The sequence below is a fragment of the Excalfactoria chinensis genome, chromosome 6, assembly GCF_039878825.1.
Source record: "Excalfactoria chinensis isolate bCotChi1 chromosome 6, bCotChi1.hap2, whole genome shotgun sequence".
Classification (NCBI taxonomy): domain Eukaryota; kingdom Metazoa; phylum Chordata; class Aves; order Galliformes; family Phasianidae; genus Excalfactoria; species Excalfactoria chinensis.
In genome coordinates this window covers 3,076,582-3,097,360 of record NC_092830.1, presented here as the reverse complement: position 1 = coordinate 3,097,360, position 20,779 = coordinate 3,076,582, and the positions used below count along the sequence as shown (strand labels likewise).

The window sequence follows — 20,779 nt, the reverse complement described above, 5'->3', positions numbered from 1 at the left end:
ACTTCTATGGGTCACAAGCTGTACGTGAAGCTCTAAGAGCACTCTGATATTCTTTTATAATGCTGGATGTGTAATGCTGTGTCACATATCCTCTACGTTCTTTGGAGAACAACATGCTTTTGCCCACAAGACTCCAGTCTCACAACAGACGTGTTTCACGCAACAGCAACTGAAATAGCAAATGGGCTGAAGGCTGCAATTAGACAAAGGCATCCATAATTCACTTGGAGCTCACTGTACCAATCTGACATTTTTAAAGAAATCATTTTGTCAGGCAGAGCATAATCAAACCCAGCCATCGCTTACAGATGACTGATTCTCATCAACTTGAATCAATCTTCATGTGAAAGTAGGTATAATTCAGAACGAACAGGCAAGTTGACAGAAAGAGTGTGGGAACAATGAAAGGGAACATTTTGTTCCTAAATTGAGGTGTCCAAGGAATACGCGTGGTGTATTCTCACACCATACAAGTATCCTTAGATTGCATTTGCAGGACAACCCTTCCTCGTTTGTTAATTCTATCAAAAGCTTTTCTTTCCATAACCGAACAATCCTTCTAAAAGTCTCATGACAGCATAAGCATTCCTTGCCATTTATACTCAGCTAACACAGTTTAGGGCCTGAAGACTGGCTGTCCATACCTGTTGCATAGGAGGAGGCAGTTCCTCATGCCATCAAGGCAGCTGGGTATTGATGCTCCTGGCTCCATTTCCACGACCAAGGCTGCTGAGCAGGACAGTCCAGAACAAGAGCTTCTGCCCACCATTCACAGATGTAAGCAGCCAAACAGACACCAAAAAGGCATGTAATGAATAAACTCTAGAGCAAAATAATTCTCTTGTTACACAAACCAAGCTCTACTCACTGTCAGAATCGGCCATCTCCTAATCATAAAAGCACAGAATGACTTGGGTTGGAAGGGTCCTTGAAGATACATAATTCCAACCCTGCTGCCACAGGCAGGGTTGCCCAACCCTTATACACAATAGTAAATAATAAAACAATTCAGAAAGTAAATAGTAATAATACTAAAGAAGCACTAATGGTTAATATAGACATCAGTTATTTCATTTTTAGCTATGGTTAGGAAAAGATGGGTAAAGCAGTGATAGAAGATGATCTAGACAGAAGAGAGATACACTAGACAGGGAAATGGAAAAGAAAATGGATCGAGAGTAATGGAACACGATAGGGCAGCTGCATTGGATACCACAATGCGATACCACCAATGCAATAAAAAAAAACAATCAAGAAATGAGAACTGTAAAAACTCTCAGTGCTAAGTGACAACTGTATGTTTGCAATGTAAGTAACTCTAGTATAACACACTGCACCTCTGCAATGTATTTACATAGACTTCCACTGACATTGGCAGAATTTAACCCCCCCCCCCCCCCCCAAAGATAAGCTGTCAAGTTTTAGAAGTAAACTGGTAGAAAGGATAGACTTTAAAAACATAATCTATTTTCTTCTCCTTCAGCAACATTTCCGAGTTGCAGTAAGAAAAACATGCCTCAGACACCTACCTAAAATGTCAGAGTTCAATTCTCAGGCAGTGCAGTGTGCTGTTGTTGATGTTATAAGACTCATCTCATCCACAATGGGACAGAGGTATTAAAATGCACAAGCAGATAAAATATTAGGCTATTTCAGCCTCTGATTAAACTTTTATGGACTTAATGAATCACAAACATCTTCAGAAATACATTGTCTGAGAATGGCAACATGTTGATACAAGATATAATTCACCATGTTAACTGCTGTACGGCAAATAAAGCCAGAATAGTTTTGTCTCGTTAAAGAGAATTAAGCTTCATTCTAACATACTAACAAGCATATATTTACTTTTTGTCACAGCTGCAGCATCAAGACTCCTCTAAAGCAATTAGCAAAGTGACAGGAAAACAGCTAGAGCCACTTTATGAGCACAGGACAGCATTTATAACTGTTATTTTCACACCTTGAGAAGAGTCCTAGTTTTCCAGTCTGCCCCTCTACACTCAAACAACCATGTCACGCTGCTCTCTGCATTGCGAGCAGTTTTGTTTTTGACATAGATTTAATGGCCTCGGTATTTAGCATACCCTCATGCACAATTTCTGTGCTAGTTTGACTAGAAAGCCATGCAGTCTCCTTGTACAGCAACTCTACTCAGTTTAGTTTGTAGCGTGTACTTAAGCAGAAAGGGAAGGAGAGAGGTTTCTGTGATAAGAACTTCTGTTTCAGTGTCTTTTCCAGTGTCTTTCAATGGATATTTCACATGAAGGGGAAAGCCACAGCTACCATGTACTTTGGGCATGCACGTTAACACGGAAGTCAATGATCCCTTTTATTCCCTTTTCAGCTGGTTACCCTAGCTGCTTTGCTTTTTATGGGGCACCCAACACTAACATCCCTTCCAAAGTTTCAGTAATATTCTCAAGAAGTCTTAACACTTGACGCTGATTAATGCATACTACTTGCAATTAAATTATCATTATTACAGAGGGGGTTCAGCAGCATCTGCCTTCTAGGGTCCATTTGACAGGCTCTGTTTACTTCCTTGGTGTTTTCAGATCTCTGTCCTCTTTTGGACTCTCCCACTCCTTACACAGGACAACACCACGCGTATGCCTGACTCTGCAAAGCACTCTTTGCTGCACAAGTATTTTCTGTCCTTGAATGCTTGGGAATTAATAAGTATGATGGGTTGTTTTCTTTTATCCTGCTAAAATTGCATAGCCTTTTCATATTTTTCAGCAAAATCTGTTTACCTCAGGCAGAAAATTATCAATATAAAATCATTACTGCTGGATGGAAAAGTGGAAAGAAATTATAGCCTGAAATACTTGAAATGTACCTCTCTGTCTTGAAGGAAAAACTCATTTACAATTTCGACAACCAACTGAATAGAATGGCACCCTTCCTTGAAATGATTTTCACATGCTTTAGTGCCTCACCTGAATTTGATGTGATAAAACTAAGCTTAAAAGTGCTGACTATCCACCTAGAAAACAAGGAGAGAAACTTTGGTCCTGCATATCTTATGTAGAATGAACGAGAGAAAAGAAAAAGGAATGTGACATTTGGGAGGGGAGGTAGAAAGAAGGAACTCCATAAAGGCAAAAAATCATTATGAATAAGTGATATTTTTCTACAGGATTTCACATAACAGAGTTACTGAGCTTCACAGGCCAGCCCACTTACTACCCTATTGAATACAATCCAATACTTCAACTCAATTTCAACAATAACACATTGAACCAGCATCCGTATATTCTTTCCCAACAGACAGAAAACAAGGAGAAATAAGAGTCTTCAATATTAATCTCCAAGGAACACTTGAAAAATGCCAAAATCTGTCATTCAGAGCCTTCTTTATCTTTACCCTTAGCAGCAGAAAATCCAACACTCAACTTTGCCATAAAAATGCTGCTTCATTTTCTGTACTTTTCATGAAGCAAAAATGTACACACCGTAATCCACAGCCCTTTATTAAACATGACATCAGCCCTAATCAAACCTGTGATCATTATAAGGACAGAAACCTACACAGAGACATCTTAACCCTACTGAAGGGCAGAAAAGCCAATGGCTACACCAGAGCCAGAAGAGACCATTCAATTGAGTGGAGATACGCATTAAAACCAGAGGTCCAAAGAGATCAAAGGTACTATAAGTACCTCTGTGGGTCAGAACAGAGACCACTCACGCTTGAATGGTAACTGAGAGTGTTACGAAGCTGAGTGCCTACGAAGCAGCTTTTTACTACAAAATACACAGGAAATGGGCAAGACCAAAGAGGATTCTGCTAATTTTAAAAGGGCTTTTTTAGAATGAACTGGAGACGTATGAAGCTCAGCAGCAGTGTGAGGCAGAGTTGAGACTTAGCACATCTGGAAAAGGCTTCCTGAGGAAGCGTGGTTTTATGGGGTCCAAGGGCTGTAGCCCTTTCTCTTTAGAGAGGTGTTTCTGTTGATACCATAAAACCCCAGGGTGTATACGGTGGCAGGTTTCTGAGCTTCTTGCACTGCTTCTTATCAAATATGGTCGCAGAGAAAACATCTCTGCATTTCACTCAACTGATAACGCTTTGTATAAACATACAGTCACGTAGATCACAAACAAACCCCTCTTTTTAATGACTAAGCAACACAGCGGGTGCATGAAGTCCGTTGTCAAGGAAATACTGTACACTCAAAAACAGCAGAGCTGGAACTGCAGATTCAATTCATTGTTAGTACAGGATAAAATTTAGATTCCAGGCATGAAATTCTAGAATCCACTAAATCCTTCCCCTTCCTTACAGTCCCCCTCAGATTCTCCCCCTTTATTCCTGCTTTTGGTATTTTTGATTTGATACGCAGAAGTGTTCCAAGGACTCACTTTTAAAGAGATGATACTTTCTCCTTCATCACTGCCATATTTTTGGTAGGTTTCTAAGATACTGTTTCTAAGCATTCACCATTCAGTTATCAACATTTCGTTCAGCAAGAGAAACGAAGGGGGGGGGGGAAAGGTACAGGAAAAAATTACTTCCTTTCAGCACAGATTTGACATGGCACTTGAAGGCAGATGAGGGCTGTGCCACACTGGAGGAGCTGAGGGGGCAAAGAGGAGAGGGCCATGCCAGCGCCAGCAAGCAAGATGAACATGAGTGTTTGCTATCCAAGGCTATGCTGCAGCACTGCTGTCACGGACATACTCATACCACCCCATGCGTCCTGGGTAGCCAAAGAAGCCCAAAACACGTGACAACTTTCTGAATGTTTGTTCAGTTTCTCAGTGGGTTTTTATCACCAACAACTTGCCTGAATTATTGCCTCTCTCCCCAGCCAGACCAGTTCAAACCTGGATTCCCTGCGCTTCAGTCACCACAGTCTGGATGAGTCCTTGGAAGTCACACTGAGCAGAGCATGTGGAACACAGGGCTCTTTGTCAAGTCACGTACTTAACGCTCCCATAAGCAGCTTCTTTGGCTGAAGGTATGTCCTCAAAGCGTAACTATTTCCAGCAACCCAAATCTACTAAAAAGACATACAAATTAAAATAAAAGCATGATGTGCGCATCCAACCAAGTCACTTCATTGACCTTCCAGCAAGAGGTGGGGGAGCCAGAGAGTGACATCCACACATCCCAGAAACGTGAAAAATACTCCAACATAAGAGCTAACAAGGAGTTTTTCAGCTGAACTTAATTAGTTTTATTTTTTAAACCAGAACGTGACAGTTTGTCGAAATCCTAGGCTATTTATGAGACATCAGTCCTGGCAAAAGAAGTTAATGGGAGAAATTTCACATGCCCCAGCTCCTGAGAGCTTGAACTGAGGCTCACTGAGCTGCTTTTGTGTTCCATGTAGTTCCGTAGCTGCAACTCCTAGAAATGCTAAAGAACTTGACTAAGAAACACAGCCTTTTTTCCTGGGAAAGCAGTAGGTGTGTGTGATGTGCTGCAGGAACCTGGAGGGACGCTGTCTTCTTTTGATTCTGAACCGTTCTACTTAGAACAGTTGGAAATACTTGAAGAAACAAACATTTTCTTTCTATATTTTCTAATACTGTTTGAACAGTTCAAACTCTACCATGGAACTTAATGGTTCAACAGGGCTAATTGTAGTCCATAATAATGAAATGGTCCTCACTGGCCTTAAAAAACACTCATCTAAAATCATACTAAACACAGCAAAGCACATAAGCTCTTCAAGATCTGACATGTTCAATGCAAGCATTACGGAGAGGCTGCAAAACAACTCAGTAAAAACAGCTCACATTTCACAACAGCAAGAAATCAAAAGCACCACTAAAATAGCTGTAACCATGAAGTCTGGCTAGAAGCTATCTCTACCCAAGGATACACTTAGTGCCATGCCTGTGCAGAACAAGAGGTCATTTACCTGTCTCAGTACTAATTTTTTAAGGAAGAGATTTGCAAAGACGGATCCCTAAAGATCCTTTCTCATCTGGGGAAGGTCAGCACTGTTTATTTCAAGTTCTGACTTGCTTTGTATTTGCATAAAACGTGCTGCTGGCCTTGAAGCAGTTGAAGCGAATCTCATTTCAAGGCAGAGTCCAAGGTTAAATTATTAGAAATTCTCATGAGAAGAGCTTTTATGAGATAAACAGCCTTTTGAAATGTTTTTCAGCTGGAATACACACCCACCGTTCCACATATGTGGCTTTGTTTGTTTTGGTGCTACATGCAATGCAAGTTTCCCAGAGTCTGCTTCCTAAAGTAATCAGGAACGTTGGCAGCCCAACACAGCAGACAGCACTCTCTCCTGTCTCTCCTCTCTTAAGCCACCACGAAATAAACATCTCCACCAACTGATGTGGTACCTAAGTTAGCTTTTAAGACCATGAGCTGCTCCTGTATCTGATACTTCAATGGAAAACTGGAAACCTGCTTTTACCAGACCCTGCTGTTAATGTTCCACTTGTGAATCACCTAAATACTGGAAGAATTATGAAACCTATAGATGAAGATGAAAGCAATGTCCTCCAGAGAGGAACATTTCTTCATCAGAGCCACAACAGAATGCATGTGTGCAATTAAATGTGCAAGAGACTCTCCCTAAGGGTCAATGGATGCTCTTCTGGGAGGTTCAAGTTTACTTCTGGGATGCTCAGTTCTTACAGACAAGTCCTAGGACTGCTCTGCTGCCTTTTACGTTCCGTGATCTATAAACACAGCTCTAAACACAGACATTTAAAAAGATCTATAGAGGTTTTACAGTGATGGCACAAATTCACTGCCATCCTTACCAGATACTGCTGCACACTTATTTCATGGCCCAAGCCAGTGAGCGGCCAGCCAGCAATACCACAGCTGTCACAAAGATCATGAGAAAAAAGGGGCAAACCCACATCAGGCTGAAGGAGGATGCATGGGGGACACATTACGTAGACATTCAAGTTCATTCTGATGAAGGAAATGTGAGCAAAGAGACAGGGTGGCGGCTTTGACCTCAGAACATTATCAGTTAACTATATCTGCTTAAAGGAAACTTTAAGGAAGTAAAAGGAAAGTGAACTCGGTTTTGAAGAGGGAAAAAGGAATGGAAAGACATGATTTAAAATTTGCATTACTGTCAGCTACCCACCAAGGAAACAATTCCAAGGGTTTTCTATTCAGTACTGATCTAACTATTAAAATACACATCGTTCTTATCATACCCAGCATGCTTTCTTTTGTACTTTTCTTCAAGAGTCACCAAGATTACTTTTAACCACATAAACAAGAGCTTTAAATTCATAAGGGCTGTATTCCTCTCATGTTAGTACAAGACATTCTGCTTACCTACGAGCAGCTAATTAGTAATCAATGTATTGTGTTGTAATCTGTCCCATCACTGCCTCGCACTTCACTTCTCATGCTCCAGATCAGCCAATTGTGGATCTCAAATGAGGAAACAGCACAGAAAGACTTAATCCATCTGTATATCCAATAATGCTAGAAACATTATGTATGTAATAATAGGCAGAAATGGAAAGTTCAGAACTGAATACATTATAGCCACTCGATTGTGAAAAGTCCATTTACTCAAACAGAATGGAAATAAGGATCCTAATCTTCAACAGGCAAAAATTTACACTTTCACTGGTTAATCAGTTTGAAAAAAGAAACAAAGAAGAAGAAAAAAACAAACAAACAAAAAAAAACCAAAAAAACAGGGTCTTAACATTCCTAAAATGTTGAACATTTATCAGATAAAGGATTTTCCTAACGTGTATTCACACAAAACCAATCCATTACACTTCTAAATAAAATCCAATTTACCGCAACTTGATTGATTGGAAACAATGAAATGCTTGAGAAGGTGTTCAGCAGGATGGTGGGCAAAAAAAAAAAAAAAAAAGACAGTATTTACCGCAGCGTTTAGCATCATAAAAACAAGCCTGCTTACCCTTCCTTATCTATAGCGAGTACTGAGTATCTTAATATAGACAACACACAGCAAACAAACACCTCCAGCCCCAAGCGAGGTTTGTCAGTATGCACCAATTCATTACCCAATAAATCTGGCAAGATCAAAATTCAGTACCAAACTGCAGTACATCACAAGCCTGGCAGCTGAAGGTTTGCTTTATTCTGATACACCCCAGTCATGGGACAGAATACAGCCAACACTGGAAAGCCATCTTGCCTAGAGGTTGATTTTAAAATATGCTTTGCAAGAGAGCCCCTTCCATCTCTTCCATCTATATTTATCAGATGTGGCAATGAATAGCAAATGCCTGAAGCACTCACTGTTTCCCAGTGGCAGTACTGACCAGGCAGTAATGTCACGTAAGTAGATGCAAAATCACCACATTAGTTCCCCAAATAGAAAGGGATGAAAGATAAAACATCGACTTGGACAGGCTTAAGAGTTGCTGAGTGAAGACGAATGGATTAGAGAAGAATAGAATATGTTCTCTGTTCCATTAAATCACTATGATGGTTATTTAAAGTTAAAATATTCAAATGCCAGTTGGAAGTCATGGTAATACCTTGATTTCAGTACAAGTTACTGATTAAATTTCAGGAATATTGCAAGATCTAACAATCACGATAGACAAAGCATCAACTCCTATCACCCCAGAAGCACACGATGTTATCTTCTGAGGGGGAATCTGACTGTGGGCCTAGAAAGAATGGCCCAACACAGAACAGAGTATTTCTTTCAGAGCTGCGTTAGCTAGAGAGGAACAGAACTATGAACTACTGGACAGAATAAACCTTAAAATGTTACTGAAGTGCATCACCACAAAAAAGAATTGAACCAAAACCCACCACTGCCACCACAAAACACCCTTGCTTCATGCAGCTTTGCATCTATTGCTTCTTATCTCCCCGTTACACTTTTTAGTGAAGGGAAATAGATACGTTCATACATATTTATATATTTTTCTCTTTGGAAATACCAGCTTAAAATTGGAGCAGAAATCCAAATTGGATTTTCATTTCCTTCAGCAAAAAGAGCAAGAATAAAGCTTCTGGAAAGCCAGGTTTTGGCTCCTCAGCAGGACTGCCATTAGTGTGCACCATGCAGTCCCTGCAGCCTTCTATTTTGCTGGCATTAAGTTGCCAGAGCATTACTCTTATTTGAAACCATCACAGTGCTCACAAGCTGACCTAACAGTGAATTTTTCTCCACAGAGTAATGGTAAATCACAGCGACCAAGGCCACCCTACCTCACCTTGCTCAAGGTTTCTTTTATGCAGAGCTCACATGTATGCATTTCTAATGAACATCAGGGTGTGCAGCAACAGACTGAGGGGATAACCACACCAGCAAGCTCCACAGACTTTCAGAAAGGTTCTCCTCTTTTCAAGGTGCAACTTTCCTACCACAATATTGACAACTCGCGCTAATAACATTCCTTTGCCTCTCATTAAGCCAAGAAGCCTTCATTTCTTTAGCCACAGCTCTCACAACAGTTCTCAACAGTAACAACAAATGGACGCCATCAGTCCCTGTCTCATCTTTTGTTTTCAGTAACTCTCAAAACATATTCCACATATTTTATCGCAACCTTACCCGCAAATACATTCATTCTTCATTTTAAGGAGGTAATTCATGCTGAAAATATTTCCTTTCCACACTTGGATTAGAAAGATACAGAACAGTATTTTGCTTGTCCTGCAGACTAATCTGTCTATATTGCAGTGCAACTCTACAATAGTTTGCTCCTGCAAACTACCTTTGGGCTCAGTCTCTCTATTAGCACACTAGTGTGGGTTAAGGTTTGCATTGCAAAAGAGATAATTCAAGTAACATAGAGAAATCAGGATAATTAATGACTTCTCCTGAGCATGCAGGCTACTAATATTCAGCATGATACCAGTGTTTTTTCTTAGTCACGGTGCTCCAAGAGGTAATGTGATGCAAGTCCAGTATGACAACACATATCCTTCTTGCTGTTAATCATCCAAGTTTTTCCATGTCTTACCACTGCCATGCCGGTAGCTCAGTAGTACAGGGAGATCAGCTGTACGCAACTATCATTCTCAGTCATCCCAAAAATTGGCCTCAAAAAATACCACAGACTCTTCTTATTAAAATACCCTGGTATCTCACAGATTTACTGCTTTAAATCATTTGAGTAGCAGAGCCACAATACTCTATAACAGTAAAGAAATTCCACAGACAGATCGTGCTTGACATCTCTCGTGTCTAAAGTCTTCAGTGCAGAGAGACAAAACTAATAGCTTTCTTAGTTACCTCCACTGGAGAACTCTTCTCTCCTGGTTCTAACCTGAGTTCAGGCCTAAAACTAGTACTCTGCAAAAGGACTCCTAAACAGGAAAGGGCATTGCAACCCTCGTTCCTCTTGCAGCCTGGATGCAGCTCAATTTCCAGTGAAAGCAGTTGCCTGTGGGCAGGACTTCACATAGCAACATAAAGGGGACTTCCAAAGATCTGCTGAATACAGCACCACAAAATGCAGAGCCCAGTGCTGCTAAAATGCTTATCTTCCATCTCAAATCTGAGCATCATAAGTAAGGCAGTAAGGAAGCAGCTATTGTTGCTATGGCATATTTTTCTTGAATGAGAAGATACCATTACATTTCTAACACCATAAAGCTTACACATTCTATGAGGTAGAACATATTAACAAAAAAAGACAAAAAAGAAGCATCTCTGTCATCTAATCAAAGGGCAGCTACTCAAAGACTGGCATAGTGTTATAGCAGGATCATTTGAATGAGAATCTTACTCATTCGTGTGGCACAGAATCTTAATGAACTATTCCATTTCTTTTTGGAATATCACCCACCCTACAGCGTACCTGCCTGCAACCTGTTACGTGCCCTCAGATTAAGGATTCAGAGCAAGTACTTGACATAAAACTCCACGAAGGGTTCTCCTCACTCATTTTTTTCTGGTTGAACTCCACTATGTCTGTCTGTAGCATGACTCACACACAGCATTCTGCAGCCTGTGCTGCTTCTAATACCATTACACAGGTACTGTTCATCTCTCTAGCTTTGGTTGATACTGTGCCTAGAACAGGGAACTGCATTCTTCTCCACCTTTAGATGCTGGGAACACACAAGCCAATGGCCCAAATAACCTTAAATGCAAATGGAATGCTTTAGATTTTTTCCCCAAAACACAGTAGATTAGGAATGGAAACATTCACATGTTATAGGATTACTGTCTTAAGAATGGAATGGTATTGACTAAATAATCCTTCAGACTACAGAATTCTGAGCATTTCCTTCTCCGAGCATTAGCTTTTAAGACTGAAGAGCAAATTGCTTCCCACAGACTCCACTTTAATATAGGAAATTTAATTGACTTGAGCGATTAAGCCATTAAAAGTCTGAATGGAAAGATTCTCATAGTGCCAAATAAATGGCATAATTCACACTGCACAGGCAAAAGTTGACTAAAAGAGACCAATACCAGCTGCAAAGCAAAAGTCTTTATGAATCATCTATTGTTTATTAATACTAATGGTGGTTAAAAAATGGTTTTGACACCTACAAATGCTTGTGTTTCACTCCCACTCCATGGTGAGGAAAAATCCACTACCTGACATGATTTAAACATCCTCTGTTTGAACATGCTTCACTGCATCTATCCAAATACAGGTTCCGCAGCACCTGGACAACGCTAGCTAGTAGTTTCCCAACAATTTAGCTTAGTTAATCACAAGAGACAAAACTTCTAGTAACAGCTTTGACTAGGGAACAACAGAGCACTTAGAAAGGAAGGGAGAGATGCAGAAAGAGGAATGAAAGGTGAACAATAATGCTGCCACTTGTGGCTAATAGCTTTACATGGCAATTGGCAGCCGTGCAGCTGCAGTGCTGCTCATGAGTTATCTGGGGGGGGTTCAAGGTTTCATTCCATAAGCCTCCTGGGTGCCCATCTAAAAGAACACTTACTTTCATGTTAAAGAACAAACATAATATCAGGTTTGTAGATCGAAGCCTCCGCATTTTCCCCAACTACCGAGTTTTAACTTCGTGCATAGTAACATAAAGAGTTTCTTAATTAACAGGGAATTCACGACAGAGCAGAAATCATCTCTGCACACAGAAATAAGAGAATTGCCTTGGCCCTATGTTACCCGGGGACCATAAATCTTCATGGCTTTGTTATACGACACTGCAAATACTCAAGCTGAGGTACCACTACCCTCTTCTTTCCACCAGTAAATTACACAGTTATAGTCAGTTTATAGAAAGATGAAATATGTCAACAAATATGTGACAGCATACAATGCAGCTATAAACTTGCCAAGCGTTGATTTTTCCTTTGAAGGATAGCATTATAGTGTTTACCGAGTGTTGCAAAATATATAACCCATTTCTTTTAAATGAAAGTCAACTCCATGGTTTTCTTTGCCATCTTCTTCCCGTAACAACTAAAACAAACCAGAAAACAGCTTGGGTCTTCAAGCAAACTGCTGCGGGGGAGGAAGGGAAAAGGAAAAGTCATGTAAACACTCTTTAAATGTTAATTCCAGAGTTTAATTGTAGCTCACTGCAAGACTATTAAACCCTGACTAAGTGCACCTGACAGACTGACAACAGCATAATGCTAATGCATGCCAGGGAAGGGTAGCAATTAGCTTTCTTTAAAAAGGGTGAAGATTTGGGGGAAACTATTAACAGAACAAAAGAAGGGAGGAAGGAAAAGAGAAAGAATGATCATTCTTTTCCTGTTTTACTTTTTTATATGTTACATAAATCTCTCTACAGAACTACACTAAAGAAATGTCTGAATTACACCTCTATTTCCAGTTCAACCTCCTAAAAAACACCAGCCAAAAATAAAACCAAACAAAAAAGCCAAAACCCAAATGGAAAGCGCCAGGACTACAGGAGAGGAGACCAGTGTTGTTGACTTGCTATGTCTTTCTCTCCCTCTTAGACTGTGGGAACAAGCTGAAGCATGTTAGAAAAGGACTTGGAAAGGATAGGTCTTGCTGCCAACGCCATAGAGCTGAGATCTTATTCAGCACATCGTCTTATCCAACATAGCCTCTTCCCTTGTTGTGTGCTTTGAAGACATGAGGGCAGCAGACCTGGCGCATGTTAGGCAATACTACTCTCCTGGCTGGCCATCTCTCTCTAAGTAGATGCATTACGCTTCACTGCACATGCAAAGTTAAGCACCAGCACTGCGTTTTACCATATAAACTAATTTGTTTAATTCTAAACAAGGATCAGATCCCTTGTTTGAGATCCAAAAACAGTTGGAGCACCAGAAACTTTGATGACAATAATTTGGCTTGTCAGAACTATAATTGAAGGTCTATATATCACATTTACCTGCATGTTAGATCCAAAATGCTGTAACACCTACAGCAGACTTCAGCAGAAGACTGAGTTAACCCCGTAAGGTGAAAAGCTTAAGTTTTAATAAAACTTTTCTACAGTATAATTTCATTTAAAAGTATGAATAGAGAATTTTATGCTATAGATATGATACTGTTTTCAAAGTGGTCACTTGCAGCCTACTCTCATTAAGGAATATGCTCTCAGACTACTTAACAAAACAGTAACTGACACATAACCAAAGTCCACATTGCTTTAGGGATCCCTGCCACAAGACATCCTCTTGGCATGCGGTTTGCATACAGCACCAGCTCTTGTTTCGCAGTGCTGTGGCCACAGTCTAACAGAGGCGTTGCCCCTTTGAGAAGAAAAGCTCAAACACCTGGCAGTGAAGGGATTCCAAGATGTTAAAAAGCTGAGCCAGATGGGAACACCACTTCTCTTGCACTCACAGCAAACATTACCTTAAGACTCAAGGGTAGATTTATGGACTGTAGATACACCATCTTAAGCCACGGTGACCGGAGTCCAAACCGTAGGAGTATTTTCACACATCTGCTTTCTTATTTAGCTACACCTCTCATGGCAAAATCGTGAACAACATTTAAATTAAAGGAATTAGACATTTTTACTTTCCTTTGGCGTGTTCCTAATTCCTACACACATCAAAGCAAACGGCCTGCAGTACTGCAGTACTCCAAGTTGTTGGTCTTACAGCCCACTGTTGGTTCCTATGCCCTGAGGTTGGGAAGCAAAGCGATAGCAATTAGCTCCCATTTCCTTGGAAGAGCATTCTGTGCACCTGGTGGGAGAGATGTCTCTTAAACGGCTGCCCCAGGAAAGAGGGAAAGTCCAAGAATTAAAGTGCCTCCACAGCAATAACCATGCAAGCTGTTCCCTTTGCTCATGCTTGCTCTTTGTTAGATACGCCCTTGCAAAGTGGCACAGGCAGCAGGAGAACCCGAAGTAAACAGGCAAGGAAACAATTAAAAAGCAAGACATTCTAGGAGATGGAATGAGAAGTGCTCCTGAAGGCTCACAAAAAAAAAAAAAAAAAAAAAAAAAAAAAAAAAAAAAAAATCAGTCTGATTTTTCTCTTTCCCTTCCCTCCCAGTTACCTAATTCTATTTCATTTTACTGCAGGGTACAAAATTCCATGCTAGAATACCAGTTTCCCCATGTATGATTTCTTTTGTCAGTGAATAATATACATAGAGTTTGATTTGGCAGGCACCACATATTAGAAGACCCTCTTTTAGTGGATGCAGGTGTCCCCCGCTAGGCAGTAACACTCAGCCACAAACAGCAAGCTGGAGGCCTTAGGCTGCCTTTTGTTGCTAGAGAGAAACTTCTGAGACTGACCCTTTTACTGATGATTTTACTGCCTTTAATAACCCCATGCAACTTGGAAGCGTTAGCTTGCAGCTGCCTCTGCTCCCAGAGCTGGACCACTTCTATCACCTCCAGTGCCTCGCAGCAGGCTGTGCCAGCCCCCTCACTGTGTCACCGTGTGTCTCTGCAGCTCTCTCACCTTTTCCAGTTACCACCTGAGCCATGTGGATAAGAGATCCAAATGAGCATGTGCAACTGGTCCCTGAGAGTCAGCTGTTGGCTTGGAAAAGGCCGAGGTTTTCTTGCACGGTGGCCAAGCTACCCACTGCTCCTTGTGTTCCTTGTTATTGTTCATCACCATTACTACAATAATCCTCTCTGGCAGCAGCACGCAGTGCCCTATCCAGAGAGCCAACAACCAGCTTCCATTTGTCACAGGCAGAGGCTCTGGTCAGCGGGTTAAATTTGCGACAAGACAAACCCGTTGCCAGGCTTTCTGATATGTAACCAATTTTTGTTCAGCTTCATACTTTGAAGACCAGGAAAGAACGCTCAAAAAAGGCACCAGCCAGAAAGTGAAGATTATTATTTCTTTTATGCACAAGCTTTCATTTCTGAGCAAAGCAAAGCATGATATCCTCTGGAGACAACAGACAACACGGCAGATGAGAACGCACTCAGCTTTGGGGGAAGTTGTATACTAAAAACCTTTAAGCTCTGCTTTCCCTTCAATAATGCTCTGCTGCAATTTGCAGGCAATACTCAATCAGAAGAGCTTTGAGCATCAGTCAGAGCTGAGAAACAACAGTGACAGAGCCATGGGCATCACTGGGCAGAAAATGACAGTATGAGTTCCCATTTAGAAAAATACACATTAAAAACACACCTCAGGAGACAGGATTCCACAGGTGGCCGGCTGTTTAGTGGGTGGGAGAAATCTAGGAAATATGACCAGCAAAAGAGAAGTTTGAATGATAGATGCTCCCACGGCACAGCAATACCAAAGAAGATCATGGGTTCAGCCCAGCCGTAGGCTGAAATCCATGTAGAAATGCATCAAGGAGTGCAGAAATGATAACTGCCCGACCTTTGGACAGCTTCTAGTGCGAGCACATCGCAAAGAATGAATTTCAGTGCAGGACATCATGTTAGCTGTTAGAGTGACAAATTGCAGCGAGTTAAGACAAGACCATCAGAACAGATTACAGCAAGGAAGAGCTGACTGATGAGGGAAAATTTATATAATTAAATATTCATTACTCTGGCTAGCAGAAACCAGTGACAGGATAGGAAAACGTATCATTCTGGAAACACATGAAAGAGTGCTAACAAAGAAAACAGACGATTTACACATGCCTAGGTCTGCAAAGTGCTGGTTTGGGAGTGAGTTCGAGCACAGAACTTAAATACTGAGCCCTAGGCTGCTGCTCAGCAGGGCAATGAGAAAGAGACAGTGAAACAAATGGTCTCGTACAGGGGAAACACCACAATTCTCATCATACTGAAAGACTGCAACACTTTATTCTAACCTGCAGCCTTACCAATACTAACATCCTTAAGCTACCAGCCGACTAAATTATTCTGACATATAAAAAAAAACAAACCCAAAAAACAGCCACACAAAACGTGAGATTTGTTTTACACAACAAAATAATCCAGTGACCTGAATGTATGAAAAGTAAATGCACTAGCAGCAATTGAAAAGCATGCTTTCATTCCAAGAACCAAATGACTACTTCTGTGACAAATTAAGTCCCAGTTCCAACCAGTACAGCCTTCAACAACGATGAGCAAAGGAAAAGACACTGTAAGGTGACAAGGTGGAAGACAGGAAAAGTCCGTATGACCTCTAGAAGCTGTATTCTGAAAGTCTGGTCTTCTTTAATTCTTGTTTTGTTTCACCTTCTGACCGGAATCTACATTTCAATGATGCTGGCTCTATTTCCTTGCTTTGCACCTCAGCAAGACTTGTGCAAAATACGTAACAGTCCGCCTATTTTAGCTGTGTAAATAAAAATGTTTTTGCTGTTAACAAGATCAGTCGCTTGTGAAAACTCACCAAAATCCTTCTGCTTTTCCTTCTAGGGGATTGCATCAGACTAATCACAGTATTTTTGGGTAGTTTGCAGCTCCAAAACGTACCTATTGTTATAAGGAGTAAGTGGGGATGTACAGCTGTTATTCCCCATTCATACGTGGCAGTAAATCTGCAGACAGACAGAGCAAGGATGCTCTGGAAGAGGGGGTGAGCCAGCTCTCATTGGGATGATGCCCTCCTGTGTGAAGGAAAAAGGCAGATCTTTGAGAAGGGAAGTGAAGGGAGCCCTCCTCCCTCCGTTTTGGTTTCCAGCTCACTCCTCAAACACCACCTTGAGTTTTTGGTCCCAACTTACTTATCTTCTCAGTTATTTTATTCTGCAATATTTCAACCTCTCAGTCACGCTCAGTATGATCTTCATTGAAAATTAGTTGTGTTTTCTTGTAGTAAAAGATAGGAGGCTGACTTCCTAGGCCTCAAATAAAAATTCACTGCATTCAGACATGTATCTCAAAGACGATATTCCAGAAGAATTCTGCTTGCTGAAAAACCAATCCAGGGCTGAAAATACTTAACTCGGATTTACAAAACTTCCTGGGAGACTTAAAGTGAGAAAAATCAATGAGCTCATATATTCCAGAAGATGAGAGATCGCTTTTTCTTAGATATTTATAATCTTGCACTACTCCAAGGACTCTAATGATGTCAGCAATTGCAAGTAACAAGTCTTCCTAATGAGGTATGTTTACTTCTGATTATCTTGCTCACTGTATATGGGACAAATAATGTCCCAGGTCTCAATTTCCATACTTAATGGTTTCCCGCAGGTATGTTCCTCGACCATCTGTTCCCTGGACCGAATGGAAATGGATGTCTGCCCCATGCCCTACCTGCTGGGTGAGGCAGACATCTCTCCCTGGCTTCATGGCACTGCGCTAGCCTCCCAAGAGAGGCATTTCTCAAGAAATTAATGACTGAGAAGAACTATTACAGAAAGCTATAAAATCATGAATAATGCAGACAAAGTGAGTGGGAAATGAATATTTATTATTTCTCATAAAACGAGATATGCAAGCAAATCAGTGCCACGCAGCTGGCTAAAACAAACAGAAGAAAGTAGGAAAAAAAAAGGTATATTTTGAAGCTCCCTATCGCAACAGCACTAAGACCTAACATATGGATTGACCCTAAATGGAAGGAGGGAAATCCTTATAAAGCATGCCTAATGGTACCCATAAAACCAATAATGCCAACACAGGCTGTAGTTTGAGGAGTTCCCAGTGCTAATTCTCAGAAACCAAAACGACGTACCAAAGGCAGGCTGCTGTGTGCTTCCAATACCTCTGAGCACAGCCTGCTCCCACAGCCTGTGTGCTTATGTTCTGGTCTATCTTTTGCAGAACTCTATGCTTCAAAATGAAATGGATTGATTTAGAACTACACGTTATAAAGAAGCCTTCACAGCCATATTTCTGGAGACTGTCACTACGCCACCTCTTAGAAAGGAGCCCCTCTCAGTCGTGTGAGGGAAAGGTTTTCACTGCACAAATACAAAAATATCAATTAAGGAAGAAAATCATAGTGTTCAGCGTGTTTTTAAGCAGCTTAACTAATAACATTTCATTGACGCCCTTCTTTTGCAAGCACAAGGCCAAATATAAGCATTCACTTAGTCACACAGGAACATGCTAGCTCGATCTTCCATGCCTAAATTCACATCTGAATCCAATTCAGAACCCATGTTCCTGTTTCCAGGCCGCCTTCTGCCTCGTTTCCTCTTACATCTTGACTGCCTCTGTCTAGCTCCCTTCCAGTGCATCATTCTTCTCTCTCTTATCAACCTTTAAACCCTTTACACAGAAAAGAGATTGCCCTTTCTTATGCTGTATCTCTATAAAATACCCATTTCACGAGTCCAGATATCCCCTCCCCTGAGTTTTCAGCATGTTACCCCTCTGCTTTGAATAAGTTTGATCAGCAGACACTTCAGCAAACCGATAACAAACAGGATAAAGAGTATTAATTTGGCAGAAAATATCATCCCATGAATCTGCTTGTCACCTGATAAAATATATATTTCATTAAAGCTGAAAAATCCCAAAGGCTTTTTACTAATACGTGCACACAAATGAATCCACGGGTTGCCTATTGTAATATAGGAACCTGAATTCTCAAACAACAGTCAGGAGTTATTTCTAAGAAGTAATTTTTTTCTAACTAACATTTAAAAATTACCACCTGTTATTTCTAAATGAAAGCAGAACCTCATTCCAATCTTTTATAAAGAAAAAACAGTTTTTCTTGCAACCCTCCCCCCCAAAGCATACTTTAGTCCAATAAATGGAGCCATGAAATAAAGATATAAGAACTCCAGATGATGTGCTCACATCAGCTGCAAATACTGCTAGGTATATATAGACCTATATGTAAATACCCCATATATACATACATACATATATAAATATATATATACACACACACACATTATATATATAAGGAACTACTACATAAATATATACATACACACACACACACATATAAGGAACTACTGAACTTGCTCATTTTTAGCCTACCCAGACTTCCAATAAACTAACGTTCTGGCAGTAAACTACTGTTTCTCCTTATCAGCTTCTCTTAGTAGATTGGGACATGTGAGGAATACACACAGACACAAACCCTGCGGCTATCCTTGGTCATCATATCTGTCCCTAGCTCCCCTAAATAAAAAAGAAGGGGAAAAAAAATGGCTAATTGTGAAACCAAGTACTCAAGAGCTTAGAACTGTAAAAACTCCATTACAATATCACCTTTGCTCATTCCTGCCTGGGCCACATTACTGATAGTATTATTTAAGCAGCGGTAAATGGATCATGTAAACACACAAGTCAAGAAGAAAACGGTATGCATGCTGTATGAACACAGAAGACATACGTGTAGATGTTTGTCGCCTGTAATATAACACAATGGAAGCTCATATTGACATCCTTAAGACTTAGAACTTTCTTAGCGCATGTAAACAAGCACAAAATCTCCAGCAATAAGACTCAGTGTGACGCACTACCTCTTTTTTTTCCTATAATATTCCTCCAGAAATGAATCTAAAGGGAGAATCAGTTATATATTTATAACAGAGCTGCAGAAATCTTCAGCTCTTCATACAGAGGTGAAAATAGTGTACAATTACTGTTTTAGATCCAGTCCCTATCAGAATAGGTAAAGGGGGGAGGCTGGGGTAAAGGGGGGAGGCTGGGGTAAAGGGGGGAGGCTGGTAGCCCTGTCTGTGTTGGTGGGGGGGAGCGGAGCTTGATGATCCTTGAGGTTGCTTCCAACCCAAACCATTCTGTGGTTCTATGATTCTATGAAAAAGGTACTGTAGGTCACTTCAAACAACTTGGTATTTTACACTTACAGAAACTGGTAACTATCACAACAAACGCCTCTTGAAGAGATAGAAAAATGTTTTCATCTTAAAAGTGGCCAAGTAAAATCAATTCCGCACAGACCACGTTTGTTAGACACAGGGAAAATGAACGCCTGTGGGCTTAATCTATGAAATTATACACGCTCAGACGTGCATCTCAGGTGGTAAAGTGACTCAGGCAGAGCTCACAGCAGGAGAGCTGCAGTGCAGGTCCTGAAGCTCCATCCGCCTCTCTTTTTCCATGGGAACAGTGAATTTTGTTGGTTTTTTTTCTCCAAATTAGACTCCAAAGTCCATTATTTTAATACTTCTCTGCAGTTTCTAGCCTACATCGCACAGCAGCGGAGGTTTGTTCACAAAGTCAGCTAGGAGGGTTCTAGATTTCTATGTGTTAACACCAGCCCTAGTTCCAGTGCTCCAACTGAGGACTCAAAAACATCATCCGGTAGATATGAGAAGGGCAGAAGTTTGTGATAATTTACCTACCGTATCTCCAGTTCCTTGTTTTTCTTGTGGGAAATAGGTTTTTCTTTCTCCAAATCAGAAAAGAAAAATCATTGCAAGGCCCTTTTCATGCTTAAATCCCGGCCCAGCTGAGGTCACTGGCAACTTTGCCAAATAAACATCCATAGAAATAGGATTTCAGCCTTTGTGTTTAGCTTGACCTGATGATGATGATAGCAAGCAAGGGCCAGTTATTGAACTGCACGACTGGGAGAATTTAAGTTCC

The 20,779-nt window shown here is 40.7% G+C and overlaps 1 protein-coding gene across 1 annotated transcript in view; it reads right to left on the bottom strand.

Moving 5' to 3' along the window:
* The window catches only part of LOC140253690 (mannose-binding protein-like), a 175,890-nt gene that overhangs the window by 73,181 nt on the left and 81,930 nt on the right, over positions 1-20,779 (bottom strand). Inside the window, 1 exon segment of the mRNA XM_072339431.1 lies at positions 645-758. The gene's annotated coding sequence lies outside the window, so the exon portion shown is untranslated.